Source organism: Vulpes lagopus, chromosome 7 (genome assembly GCF_018345385.1).
Source record: "Vulpes lagopus strain Blue_001 chromosome 7, ASM1834538v1, whole genome shotgun sequence".
Classification (NCBI taxonomy): Eukaryota; Metazoa; Chordata; class Mammalia; order Carnivora; family Canidae; genus Vulpes; species Vulpes lagopus.
The window spans coordinates 44,938,581-44,951,616 of record NC_054830.1 but is presented as its reverse complement, the minus strand read 5'-3'; the positions used below and the strand labels follow the sequence as shown (position 1 = coordinate 44,951,616).

Sequence of the window (13,036 nt, the reverse complement as noted above, 5' to 3'; positions counted from 1 at the left end):
CTCTCTGTCTTTCTTTCTTTTAATTAAACCTTGCTTTCCTTTTTTCTATTATAGGACTTTGGTTATTTTCAGGTTTCCAGGGAGTTAAAAACTTTTATTTATTAAGAAAAACACAATAAATCCTCACAAAAGGATCTGATGATCTACCAATCATTTACCTGATTGGAAACAGGTATTAGCATTGGAAAATCAGTCTAACAATGATATTTTCAGTGACTGAGTTGGCATATTCCAGGATTTGTTTTCTTCCTTTGCATTTCCAGTCATTTTTAATACTACTGTTTTTGATGCATGTGACTATTCATATTTAACATTATTCTCTATTTACTGTCTTAAAAATTTGCATAATTAGTGGAGTCAGATGTAGTTGACCAATTTCCATCTTGCATGATCTGGCTTTATTTTGTAGTATCTAAAGCTCTTCTGGATAAAATGCTATTGTTTAAGAATATAAAACCCTCTAGGGAAATTCTTAACAAAATGAAATTCCAATAACCACTCCCTTCATCTTTGTTAATATCAATATTAAATTATCTAACATCTTTGCTTGGCAAAACCAGGAAATATCCTGCTATCAGACCTGATTACGTTTTAATACCAGTTATATTTATGGAGCTTCCCACATGCTGGTTGTCCTTTGTTCAAACTGAGGCAAAGTTCAGTGCCATTTATTTTTTGATGACCTTCTTCTTGCCATGAATTAAAATTCCTCTTACACTCAATTCCCTTTGTCTCTGTAAATATGTACCCTTGTTGTGTCGGAATCCTAAAGAATTAGGAAGTGTAATTATAAATGCATTGCTTATTGGGCAGTTTAAATTTTCTATCTCTTTATCAGTGTGCTTTGAATTTAAGTGGTGTATGTGAGAGAGAGAAAGGTGTGGGGGAAGGAGGAAGGGAGAAAGGTGGGGCATGGGGGAGAAAAGCGAAGAGAAGAGAGAGACATTTTCTTTGTTGGTCTTCCTGCTTATTTTCTTCTAGATTCAGACCTGGGGCCACTTTATCACTTAAAGAATCAATCATGCTTCAGTGTTAATTCTTTCAGTACTGAGGTTTCTTTTTAAGGAACCGAAAGCCATTGGCTTAGTATCAGTGTAGTGTCAGTTTATCTTTCCTAATGGTCCAACTCTGACCCTAGGTTCTTATTTGTTCCTCTGGAGCCTTCAGTAAATTCATCTAACTTTTCTGAGCCTTGGTTTCCTTGTATATAAAATGTGGTTAAGAATACCTAACTCAGAGCATTGATGTGAGAATTAAATGAGATGGTAGCTATAAAATGCTTAGCACATAACTCTTAGTGTGGGATCATGATCCATCTTCATCAATTCCTCACATTCAAAATTCTCCCTGTTTTAGATTGGCACTTACACAGAGTATGGATAACCAAGGGCAGCTTGTATTATATACCCTACATTTCCCACTACATCCTAAAAGGAATGGAAATATAACAGGGCCAAATCCTCAAACAAAAGTAATGCATTTCTGGTGGAATTTCAAGCATTAGTTAGCCAAATGAAAGGATCTGATGAAGTGTTTGTTAGCTTCTTCATGGCTTCCAAAATTATTCCACATAAGGAATTTACCTGTTTTGTGTTTGGGCATGACTGTTGGGCTTTGGGAAACATGAATTTTTGATTTTCAGGATGACTACTTTACCCAATCATTCTTTCTTTCCCTTACTTCTGGCCTTTATTAATGTTCTTTCCTGTTAGTGCTGCTGTATCTTCTGCATATACCAAATAATTTCCAGTACGGTGCTTTTGTTAAAGTTGCCTTGTATTTATTTGCAAGTATCTACTAAAAATCCTTAATTATAATTTATGAGTAAACTAAATTAAAGTTATATTTCTGCTAAGGTTTTGAAATTTTGGAATGCCATAGTTCTAATGCATTGTATTATATACTTTCATATGCTTTCATATGTGTTGCTAAAAATGAACTAAAAGCACTCACATTTCTGAAATGTGATCTTTTTATAATTCTTTCCTTCTTTAAAAAAATCATATTTTGGGGCACTTGGGTAGCTCAGTGGTTGAGCTTCTGCCTTCGGCTCAGATGATCCCGTGGTCCTGGGATCAAGTCCTGCATCAGGCTCCCTGTAGGGTTCCTGCTTCTCCCTCTGCCTAAGTCTCTGTCTCTCTCTGTGTCTCTCATGAATAAATAAATAAACTATTTAAAAAATTCATATTTTACTATGTAAAAATAAATTGGGAAAATTTGGAATATTTGTTTTTTTATGAAATACTACAATTTGGGGAGTGGTTAAATAAGCTTAGGGCAATTAACAGAGATACCACTGTGAGAATTTAGATAGTATCTCATTTGTGAAAAAATGTTTTGTAAGCTACAAAGTGTTATTTATATATGAGGAATCATAATCATTATTGCCAAAAATGTTGATAAGCTACAGTTGCAGTCAGTTATAAAAATGACTACAGGAATTTTAAAGGAATAATTATGTGTTCAAGTTTAATGGTCTTTGGATTCAAGGTTTGACAGGATTATCTTTAAGGTAATCAACCTTGAGATTCTCTGAAAACACAAGCAATAATTCAAAAATAACAAAAATGTTAACACAACCATGACTGTCCCTGCTCTCACCAATATGCAGAGGACAGTTTTGTCCTATTAACTGATGAGAGTTGGTTCAGATGTGTTAGACATTACTGCTGTAATGACATCTAATATTCGTGGTTAAGTATCACTTTTATAATCTGAGAAAGTCAAGGCTGTCTTTTCCTAACATCTCTCTACTGTTTATAAGGAGCTTCCTTTCCAGTGATGTACTTTGTAATGGTATCTGTTTTATCATTCAAGTTAATACTTCATGGAAAACCTAAGTGAGATGCTATTTCTCTCAGGAAAAAAAACAAAACAAAACAATGGAATGAGTCAAAGAGCAACTGAGTTAGATGTTTACAAGTCATACCTATGGAAGAATAATACGTGTACCTTTCCCTTCTGTTTTTTCTTTAAAGAAAGGATTCTGGGACAACTGGGTGGCTCAGGGGTTAAGCGTCTGCCTTCGGCTCAGGGCGTGATCCTGGGTCCCAGGAGCGAGTCCCGCATTGGGCTCCCTGCGAAGAGTCTGTTTCTCTCTCCGCCTGTGTCTCTGCCTCTCTCTCTGTGTCTCTCATGAATAAATAAGTAAAATCTTTAAAGAAAAAAGGAAAAGAATTCTGGTGCTGCAGATCACAGAAGCATTTATGGCTCACAGAATTATTGTCACCCCAAACTCCTCTTTCCTCTGTTTATTAGTGTGGTGATGCTTGATGGTGAGAAAAGGATTGGCATTTTGAAGAGGCATAATACCAATGAAGTGGCTTGTGGTGGTTCTTTTATTAAAAGTCTCTGTGTTCCTTTCCAGAGACTCCCTAATTAGCTCAGGCTCTGGCCCAGAGGACTGCATGGCTGTATTTAACCACCTGGGAAGTGACGCTGGAAAGATGCTGGCTCAGCGTAAGTAACTGGGTTGTATGCTGGCTGCCTTTTGGGTGAGAGCTTTATTTTTAACTCGCCTCCTTCTTTCAGATGATTGCTGAGGTCTGATCATAGTGAGGGAGAGCTCCCTTTCATTCTTAGATCTTTTTTTCCTATTTAGTAGAGTTCATAACTCTTTTCTTCTTGTATTTTGCCACTAGGCGAAGGGAATTAAATGTTAGGCTTCTCTGGAAAATGTTATGTGCCTAATACTAATACTTTTCTTTTCTTTGGGTCTTCTATTACTCAATGATATAATAAATAAAATAAAATAAAATAAAATAAAATAAAATAAAATAGGCAGTTTATTTGCAATCTTCAGTGTGGTAAAGGTTATAAATATGTAGAAAATTATACAGCCTTGCCCACTTAGAGCGATAACTATAATATAAGGCAGACAGATCAGAGAGGAATATTCATAGGGTCCTTTGAGAACTCAAAATACTTTAAGGGGATAAGGGAATGCTTCCTAGAAAATGTGGTATTTATATAGGGCTTTAAAGCTGGGAAGGCTTTATAGGCAAGGAGGAGGCTGAGGGCATTTCCCAATCAGTGAACTAGTGGAAAAAAGCAGGAGTCTTAAGAATGCTTGATGATTGCTGGAGTACAAACAAACCATTATTGATGAGTGTTGGGTACATGGTTGGGTGTACTAGGAGACTAAACTAGAGAGATATGTTGGAGCAGGATCCAGGAGGGGCTTGAACTGTGAGGCTAGGGAATTGTATAGCTCTAGATCTCTTCCCATAGGGTTTGGAGCCAGTTGAAATATTTTTTTTCTTTGCTTTTAAAAAAAATCCTACACCTTTTCCTTGAATTATTTTGGAGTCATGCTCTTGGTGTGAGAGCAATACATTTTATGAAGTAGAAATCATTTGGAAGACAAGGTCATGATGCCATTTCTTTTATTTAATCATCTTTGGAAGGAGTGAATTTATTATATATTTATTTTGAGAGAGACAGAGACAGAAAGAGACAAAGATAGAGCAGATGGTGTTGGGGGTGGGGGGAAGAGAGAATCCTAAGCAGGCTCCACACCCATTGTGGAACCAGGCATGTAGCCTGACACAGGCCCAACTCCGGGCCCCACATGGTCAGACATGGGGCCTGATGTGAGGCTTGATATAGTGATTGACATGGGGCTCAACACAAGGGATTGATCTCATGACCCTGAGATCATGACCCGAGCCGAAATCAAGAGATGCTTAACTGACTGAGCCACCCAGGCGCCCTTGGAAGGAGTGACTTTTAAACCTGATCACATGAACTAATATACAAGGAGAGAGTTTGAAAAGGGTGATATCTTTTACAAATGGGAGATTCTCCTATTCTGAAGAAAATCCTTGACCCTTTCATTATCGTATCTACATTTATTTAAAACTTCACATTGCTTTTCTTTCCTTTTATTACTTGCCTTCCACCTTTGTTTAAAAAATAAAGACAATATAATAACATTACAGAAAGTTTGGAAACAGAGAAAAACATATCCATGAGTTCCCTTCCTTTGTAGAATTACTGCTGTCACTCTTGCTAGGGATTAGGGAAAATTTGGACTTTTGTGGTTTTTGCCAGCCTGGCATTCATTATTTTTATTCCTTATGTAGCACTCTCTTTTTCTCTGGAGAAACAAACTACTCTTGGGCCATGTGGTCAGTATTGAACTGACCTATTGTTACATCTTAGAGGGATCCTGGCATAGCCAAATTAACAGTTGCATTGTCTTACCTGATGAATGGTTTAGAGATGGGCATGTGTTTAAGCCAGGGCATTCAGAACCACCGACTCAATTCTGTGACTTTTGCTGGAACTTTTAGAAAAGAAGCATGCTTTTCTACTGGGGTTGATGAAAAAATAGAATATATGTCCAAAGCTATTGGTAGCCATCTTGCTATCACTTAGGTAAGAATGAAGCCAACTGGCAGAAAAGCAGAACCAAGAGCCAGGGATTCCTGGCTCAGCGGTTTGGCGCCTGCCTTTGGCCTAGGGCGCGATCCTGGAGTCCCGGGATCGAGTCCCATGTCGGGCTCCCTGCATGGAGCCTGCTTCTCCCTCTGCCTGTGTCTCTGCCTCTCTCTCTCTATGTCTATCATGAATAAATAAATAAATAAATAAATAAATAAATAAATAAATAAATACAAACCAAGAGCCGGAGAGAGGGAGATTACCAATACCTTGCTTAAGTACCAGCCATGCTAGAAACTGGCATTATACTCTTTTTTTTTTTTTTTTAGTTAACATCTGCCCAAAAGCATATATATTTTGCTTATGTCTGCCCCTCCCTGCAAATATATACATATATTTACTTTGACTACTTTGAACTGTTACTGATAAGTGCACATAGGGAAATACTCTGGGTGTTAGGGTTTGAACTCAAAGAAGAAGCCTATTAATGGGAACTGAAAAAAGAGGGAACTGAAATGGTTTGGGAAGTCTTAATGTTGGACATGGAATTTTTAATGAGCTTTGAAGGATTGGCTAGGATTGGGCTCAGCTTTCTCCATCATGCACTGGGGGTTCTGCTGAGCAGTTTGCTTTCCCCTACCTGGCCAAGGAAAGGACATTTCTGGGTACCCTCAAGGTCAGTTTTTAGGAAAAGAGGGGCAGTCACTCTGCCTTTCAACTGTATGCCTGGGATGAGACATGGCATAGACATACTTTTGCTTATAGCAGCTCTGAGTGTACAGACAGGATTGGAGATGTGGTCAGTTTTGGCCATTTTGAGACAAAGAGTGGCAGATCATGTCATATGGTTTTCTTCCTTTTGTTCTTATCCCAGAATATTTTTCCTAGTGGAATCTGTCTAAAATAAACAAGGACAGCCTTATTTGTAGACTTACTGTGTACTTTTAGAACTAGAGGACAGAAGCATTTCCTGTCCCTACCAGCTGTCTCTCTATATGAGTGCTCAGGTGCCAGCAGCACAGACACTAATTGTAGGACCTTTGGGAGAAGTCTGTATGTGGTACCAAGGCTGTTCTTCTACTACACACTGGAAGGGGGAACAGAAGTGAAAGTGGACAGATTTTCCAAGCAGGCTTGAGCTTTGATGTCCTTCACGCTGCTGACTCTGGCATTGCTCTTGCCGTTGAGCTGTGATTGCAATCATGATCTCGGCAGGCATATCACAGCTCCCGTTATATTGCAGATGGTTGACACCCAAGCCAACAGAAAATGTGCATAATCTTGGGCTAACAGATCCTTACAAATCCTTCACAGACAGCAGGACTTGCAACCCATGCCCAGGCTGTTTAAATTTCTGCAAATTCCAAACTGGTTAGACAGCTAAGGATTAGAGGCAGACATTTAAGTGACAATAAAAAGGTAGACTGATTATATATTGAAGCAGCTTTGCATTTTTAATCTTAATACATCTCTTCCTTCCACTTATTTGTCCTCTTATCTAGCTGTGAGTCCCAAACCAAATGTTATTACTCTAATAAGTCTTAGTTAAACAGAGTATTTCTCTCTCCAGGTCCCTCCCCCCCTCTCCTCTCTCTTTCGCTCTCTGTCCTTCTCTCTCCCCCTTCCTTCTCCCCTTTTTCAAGTTAATCACTTTTCCTTTATGGGAAAAATCACATAAAGACAAACACAAAAGCAATCAACCTGGGCAGGTACACTGGGAAGATCACTGGCCTGGGAATCTTGAAATGCATATTTCTACAAGGTTTGTCTTTATACTCTGGACCTTAGTTTTCTAATCTATAAAAACATCAAGCTAGGATCACTGTATTAGTTTCCTATTGCTGCTATTAACAAATGATCATAAACCTAGTTGCCTAAACAATATGAATGTGTTATCTTATGTTTTGTAAGTCAGAAGCCCAATATGAGCCTAACTCGGCTAAAATCAAGCTGTCAGCAGGGCCGTGTTTTTTTTGTTTGTTTTGCTTTTTTGTTTCCTGTAGGCTCCAGGGGACAATCTGTTACCTTGCCTTTCTAGAGGCCACTTTGTTTCCTGGTTTATAGCTCCTTTCTTCCGTCTTCAGAGCCAGCAATGGCAGGTCAAGTCCTCATAGCATATCTCTTTGACCTACTCTTTTGCCTTCCTCTTCTATTTTTAAGGACAGGTGTGATTAGATTGATCCCACCAGGATGATCCAGGATAATCTTTCATCTCAGGGTCCCTAACCATAAGCACAACTGCAAAGTCCATTTTGTCATGTAAGGTAACATATTCGGAGGGTACCTGGGCGGCTCAGTCAGTTAAGCACCTGCATTTGGCTCAGGTCATAATCTCAGGGTCCTGGGATCAGCCCTGCATCAGGCTTCCTGCTCAGTGGGGAGCCTGCTTCTCCCTCTCTCTCTCTATCCCCTGCTTGTGCTCCCTCTCTCACTTTCTCTCTCTCTCTCTCTTAAATAAATAACATATCTTTTAAAAAACCCAAAGAACAAAGCATATTCACCAGTTCTGGGGATTAGGGTGTGGATGTCTTTGAGGGGCAGTAGGTTATTCATCTGCCTACTAGTTAGTGAAGCCTAGAGTTCTTTTCAATATTGAATTTTGTTTTGGAAGTTTACTTTCTTTCCAGCAATGTCCCAGAAATCAATAATATGGTCTAGATTTGACCTAGATTCTACTTAGTCTTTGATAAGAAGGGCTACAAACTAATAATTGACAGGCCAAGTTTGGCTTATAGGCATGCAGATTGGCTGACATGTTTTAAAAATGTTTAATTGAAAAATTTTAAATTGGAAGATGTCATATAAACATACGAATATCTGGTTTCTCTTGAAGGAACAACAAAAATAACAAATGTGGGGGAATTTGATAACACTAGAGTTTATTTTTTCCTTTTTTCTTTTTTTTGGCATGGTAGCAATTAGCCAGAATTGAATAGTAAGTGTCAATTGGTTGCCTTCTATAGACAGGATTTTTGTACTTGCTTATTTATATTATCTGCTTGGTCCTTGTATAGACATTTGAATTTTCAAATGCTGTTCTATCCCTTCTATAACTTCACCCCTACTATAAAATTGATCTTTATCCTCATGACCGATGAGTACTGAGAGTTCTTGAGTCATTAATTATGCTTTATTCATTAATTATTGAGCTGGACAGATTAGTATATTTTATTTCTTTATGGTTTCAAAAACAATACATATATTATGGCATTTGAGAAAACTTTCTAACTCACCACAACTATACCCTTTCCCTTGATCATGACAGCTAATTGAAGTTTTCAATATTTTTGACTTCCTTCTGTTTGTAAAAATAAAAATAAAAAATAAGTGGTAGTTCTTTGTTCCTAGGTAGTAATTTATGGGTTATTGTGATAAACTTCTTTTTGAAAATGTGTTTCTAGCTATCCTAAGTGCAAGTGATATTTTTATAATCTGAAAAAAATGAATGGAAAGTATTTATTTTAAGAACATCCTTTTACCACTAGGCTTTGTGCTACCACTATTGAGCTCCAATCAAAAGAATTGAATGGAAGATTATTCATTGCTTGGTATTTTGAGACTTATAATTCCTTGCCTATATTATTCAGAGCCATTTATATCTAAAAGGCAAGGTGCTGAGATTTGTTGATAACAAAAAAACAAAATAAACAAAAACTAATACATATTTATATATCCAAAAAAGTAATATATCCCACATCTAATCCATATGTTACTTTGTTGAAAAGGTAGAAATATGTAAATAACTCACATCTGGGATTTTCACCTTATGTTTGAATGATCATACCATTTTAAACAATTGCAGACTCCGAGAAAGCTGTCTTTTTGCTTTATGTACAATATAGGTCAAGTAGGGTAATATTAATCTAAATTAAGATCGCAGTAGCCAAGGGTACCTGGTGGCTCAGTTGGTTAAGCGTCTGCCTTAGGCTCAGGTCATGATCCCAGGGTCCTGGGATTGAGTTCTGCATCAGGCTCATGGCTCAGCGGGGAGCCTAGTTCTTCCTCTCTCTCTGCCTGCTCTCCCCCTGCTGGTGCTCTTTCTCTGTCTGTTAAATAAATAAATGAAAATCTTAAAAAAAATATTGCAGTAGCCATGAAAATATAGGAACAAGAGAAAGAAAGTTTGCTAGAGATAGACAAGATTCATACTCAGCTGATGATTTCATTTTGAAAGGAATGCAAAAGATGGAAAAATGAATAAAAAATTAGTTACATAAATTGAGCTATGTCTTAAAAGCTTTTTAATAGTGCCTTTTTTCCTTTTTTTTTTTTTTTAACACAACAACTCATTGGACATATAAAAGTTAGCTGGATTTTTACAAAATTGGGAAACCTGGGATTCCTGGGTGGCGCAGTGGTTTGGCACCTGCCTTTGGCCCAGGGCGCGATCGTGGAGACCCGGGATCGAATTCCGCGTCGGGCTCCCGGTGCATGGAGCCTGCTTCTCCCTCTGCCTCTCTCTCTCTCTCACTGTGTGCCTATCATAAATAAATAAAATAAAAAAAATTGGGAAACCTTTGTAGAAAAGCACAAATAAACTCTTATTGATACTGAATTACATTGAAAGTCAGATAATCCAAAATCAAATGTTTCCCAATTCTGGTTTCAGAAGTGCAATGAATTAGTAGAGAAGTTGATATTTTAGATAAGATTACACCATGAACACTTTTATTTTAGGGTGCATTTTTGTGTTAAAACATAAAGATACAGAAGTGCAATTTCAGATTGTTTGTTGACTGCCCGAATATTCACCACGTCAGGCAATTTGTAGTTTTTCCTCTTGGAAGTATGCTTCCTCGCTTTGCTATGATTTCCCACTGTATCCGATGAAAAAACAGATTTTCTCCTTCATTGAAGAGGTTGGCTGGGTGCATATAACAAATTGGGAAGAAAGTGGTTTGATGGAAACTGCTTGAAGTTGTAACTTTCAATTTTCCTAGTTTTCATTCTCTCCCTGAGACCTTTGAGTTCATTGTACCTGTAAAAAAAGCCAAAAAGGTAGGCTCATAACGAGCTTGGCTGTGTTCATTCCCTACTCTTGCCACTCAGGGTTTCATTTTTCAATATTTGAAAGTTCAGCAGTTCCATAAGGGTGAATCTATTAAGAGGTTATCTTATTATTATTTTTTATTTTAGGATAAAGATAATGTGGGCAGGTTGTACAAATGTTTTTAAATAGCTCATGGTGTGTGTGTGTCTGTGTGTTTGTGTGTGTGAGTGTGCGCACATGCCATGTGCATGCACATTTGAAAGAGAATTCAAAACCTCTTGTATAACTATTATTTTCTACTTTTTGATAGACTTTTCAGGGGATTTGGTTGTCCCAGAGATGACACTTAATGTAGTCAAAGGAGAAGAAAAGAACAGAACATAGTTCAGACATTTAATTCTATCTTCATTTTTGTAGATACTGTATTTTTTGTAGGAGATTAGGATCTTCCTCATAAACTGAATATTTTTTTTCAGGTAAAATAGCCCAAATTACACATTTCTCTATATAATTAGGTCATTGTTGTAAGGACAAAGAAATTAGGATAGAAACTACAACTGTATATATTATATTCGTTTTGTGGGCTTAGTAGAATGCATAGTTCATAGCCAACTAAAATTCCCTTGCTAAATGTCAAAGATAAATGGCACTCAACTCTGCTAGAGAACACAGCTTTTTATTGCTAATTTTGTATGCCACTCCAAGACACTTCCTAAGTTAGGGGCAGTAGACCCCCTCTGTCGTGTGAGCTAGGTGGTTCTAGGCACATGAGCAGATTCCTCTCAGTAAGAAAAGTAGGAGAAGGGGACAAAAGCTAATGCAAATGTCTCAACCCAATGTCTCAACCCAATGTCAAGTCTCTTCAGATCCCCATATTTCCTTCCCAAGTCTGCAGGCCCCAGTGGGGCAATTGGGTATATCTGTTTTTCCTCTATTATACATATAGGCTCTAAGAACATGTTTCTCTCACAGATCTTTTCTCTGCCTCTGCCTTCTCCCCCGTTGTCTGTAACCGTCTTTCTCTACAATGCCTTAGTATTGGTGGACTATATTCTGAAAGATTGCATTCTCCTGGGAGTCTAGATGGAAGCAGGAAAAAAGTCCCTTCTATTCTTACATCCTCAAGGTATAGCTGAGGGGAAGGATGCTTCTACTACCCATTCTTTCAATCCAGAAATGAAACCCCACGCCTGTGGGGGACGTATGGGAAGACCTGAAAGAAGCCCTCACTTAAATAGAATTCTCTTTTGTTTCTCTCACCTTCTTAATCCAGCCTAGGAATGGTTTTGAAGGCTTTCCTTTGTAATGGGAAATTGGTCTTGCATTATGTCCTGTATATTTCTTATTCTTTTGCTTATAGGAAAAAAACAGATGCCTTGAATTAGTTAATCACTGGTTTTTAATATTAAAGAGAAGCTTCTGTGACTTAGAAAAACCTCGTTTCTCCTTCTTTATTCTATGGCTTTTACAATTAAGACCAATTGCATTCATGACTATCACAGTTTTTATGACTGAAAAAAGTAAAGGTTGAGCAATGACTTCCTTATTTTCTGCCTTCCAGTAGCAGATGCTTTAGCCTCAGTGACTAGAGGGTCACAAGGTCAATAAGACTTAGGCAGGACGAAAATGTATCAGACAGTATTTGAAATGTTATTCCATCAAGTCAATACTGCTAAAATCAAGCTCCATAATAATGCCACCATCATGACTTTTACATTTGTATCGGTTTACATCTTACAAACCATTTTCTGATGAATACCTTCCACAACTTTGCAAAGGTACCTTTTAAAAATTTCCTTTTTGTGTAAGGGGATTAAGACTCAGAGGGATCAAGAGGCTATCCTAAGGTCACCTGTGTCATGAATTTTCAATTCCAGACTGAAATTGAGGCATTCTGGTTCCAAGTACTCTTTATACTTCATCAGAGACTTGGTTTCTGGATCAATAGGTCTTGTGGCAACTTGTCTGGGTCATTAAATTCAGCTTGATGTTTTTCAAGGCCTATTGGGCCATTGCTCTTCGGTTCTTGATGTGCTCCTTCCATGTTGAAACTTGCTCTTCTAATTTTAGTCTGATGGTCGACTGCTCTTTCCAACTCATGTCTTGCTTAGGCTACAATAAATCTAAACCATTTCCCTGCCCCTGCTAGTATTGCAGATCTCTAGATGGGCTTCTCACTCATCTAATCCTCCTCTGCCTATTTAATGTAGTAGATTATAATCAGATTTCCTGGATGATTAATGTAGTATGTAGTGAACATTGCCGCTTTACAAAATCCTGAATTCTAATTTTGCATCCTAACATCACTTTTAGTGTAGCTTTATGTTGAAATCTTTATTGGTGTTTTGGGGCCTGTTGATTTTAGTCTAACATAGAGTTGAAGAGTTGATTTAATGGATTTTGCCATTCTTGGGAATAGCAAGGACATATTAGCTCAGAGTAGACTAGGCAAAATGTGGAATTGTAGAACACATGTTCCTAAGTATTGTATCTTTCATGCAATGAATGTTGCACAGTGAATTAATTAGTTGGCTTGATTCTGGTCCCACTACTGCTGCTGACTCACTGTTTTCACCATCTGGGCAAGGGGGTAGTGCAGAATAATGCCTCTTTTGCCATGTATTTTTGTATTGTTTTACTATTTGCATAGAATCAATTTAAGTA

The 13,036-nt window shown here is 37.7% G+C and overlaps 1 long non-coding RNA gene across 1 annotated transcript in view; it reads left to right on the top strand.

Annotated features, from left to right (window-relative positions):
• The window catches only part of LOC121496292, a 75,105-nt gene that overhangs the window by 40,859 nt on the left and 21,210 nt on the right, over positions 1-13,036 (top strand). Inside the window, exon 2 of the long non-coding RNA XR_005989140.1 lies at positions 3,368-3,459. This is a non-coding gene — a long non-coding RNA (uncharacterized LOC121496292). The remainder of the gene's footprint in view (positions 1-3,367; positions 3,460-13,036) is intronic.